This window comes from Trachymyrmex cornetzi, unplaced genomic scaffold (genome assembly GCF_001594075.2).
Source record: "Trachymyrmex cornetzi isolate Tcor2-1 unplaced genomic scaffold, Tcor1.1 scaffold1390, whole genome shotgun sequence".
In the NCBI taxonomy this organism is placed as follows: Eukaryota; Metazoa; Arthropoda; class Insecta; order Hymenoptera; family Formicidae; genus Trachymyrmex; species Trachymyrmex cornetzi.
In genome coordinates, this window is record NW_017295972.1 from 4061 (window position 1) to 6044 (window position 1984).

Below are 1984 nucleotides of genomic sequence, written 5' to 3' on the forward strand. Positions count from 1 at the left end.
CTTAAGCAAAAGAAGAGTACAAAATTACCGAGCCAACTATAAAGGATTTCAGAATATAAACTATTATAATTTAAATCAACGTTATATAGGAAAAATGGATGTAGAATGCCAACACTGTAAAGTAAAGCATTATCAAGCTGAAAAAGTTTACAATAAAGGCAGTTCATTCAACGATTGTTGTAGTCATGGAAAAGTAATATTGGGACCTTTACCATTACTTCCTAATGAACTACAACAGTTATTTTCTGGAAATCATCAGAAATCAAAACAGTTTTTACAAAATCTGCGAGTTTACAATAGTGCATTTTCTTTTGCATCTTTCAATGCTAACTTGATTAATTTTAACGCTCAAAAACGAGGATCTTATTGTTTCAAAATTCAAGGTCAAATATATTATCAAATTAACACTGCTTTATATCCTGCTACAAATGAACAATCAAGTTATGGACAGCTTTTTATTCTTGACGCTAACGAAGTTACAGAATATCGTTTAAATACAAATTCAAATCTCGATAAAGAGTTATTGCGTACGTTAGATGATATTATTCGTAGCAACAATATATTTGCTCAGTCATATCAAATGATGCACGAAGAAATTTGTTATCAGGAAAGTTTAGGTTTAAACGTGCCTAATTTAAAAATTGGGTTTTTAAATAAGAAAACGGGCATCGATCGTGAAAGATATAATGTTCAAAGGACTAATAAAATTGCTGCAATTTTTTCAACTACCGTTGATGGAGATATTCCTGATTGTTATGTTACAATTAGAAATAAACGTGATAAAACTTTAAAATATGGTAGTACAATGGATCCAAACATTAAACCATGGACTTATCCAATGTACTATCCGTACGGTTCGCAAGGTTGGCACGACGGTATTAAACAAATTAATGGAAAACGTGTAACCAGATCAATGTATGTTCAATATCGAATGGCTGTTCGTGATAGTTTCAATGTTTTTTTAATGGATAAACAATGATTTCAACAATGGCTTGTTGACAGTTATGTCAAAAAATAGAAAAAGATAGAATTAATGGTGCAAAGAAAACCAAAAACAGTTGAGAATAGAAAAACATCAAGGATTGATTGATTATTTAGAAAAAGTAGCAACTAACGCTAATACTCGTATTGGACGAATAATGATTCTTCCATCGACATTTATTGGTTCACCTCGAAATATGATGCAAAATTATCAAGATGCAATGGCTATTGTTCGCAAGTATGGTAAACCAGATGTTTTTATTACAATGACTTGCAATCCAAATTGGCTTGAAATGAAAGAAAATTTGCTTCCAGCTCAACAACCTGCTGATAGACCTGATATTTGTGCTGGAGTTTTTAATATAAAAAAAGATTATATGATAGATTTAATAGTTCGACAAAAATTTTTCGGTGAAGTAAAAGCATTCATTTATGTAATTGAATTTCAAAAACGTGGTTTACCGCATGTACATATGTTAGTAACTTTGAAACAAAATTGCAAAATTACTAATTCGGAAACTGTTGACAAGTATATTTCCGCTGAAATTCCGGATCCTGTTATTGATAAAAATTTACAAGAAATCGTCATGAAAAATATGATTCATGGACCTTGTGGTGATTCGTGTATGATAAATGGAAAATGTTCGAAACATTTTCCAAAACCCTTTCACGAAGAAACAACTATGGATGAAAATGATTATCCGCAATATCGTCGAAAAGATACTAGCATTTCATATGAGAAATCTAAAGAATTTGTAGTAGATAATCGATTTGTCGTTCCTTATTATATGTCCAATATTATCAACAATTTTTAATTGTCATATTAATGTTGAAATAGTTTCAAGTATTAAATCGGTGAAGTATTTATACAAGTATATTTACAAAGGTAACGATGCAGCGTCTGTTGTTATAGAAAATAATGTGAGTAGTAGTAAGTGGGCAGCTATGGGCCGTCAAAACAAACCCCCTCCACTCGACCTCCGGCACCAGGTGGGGGTGGCCT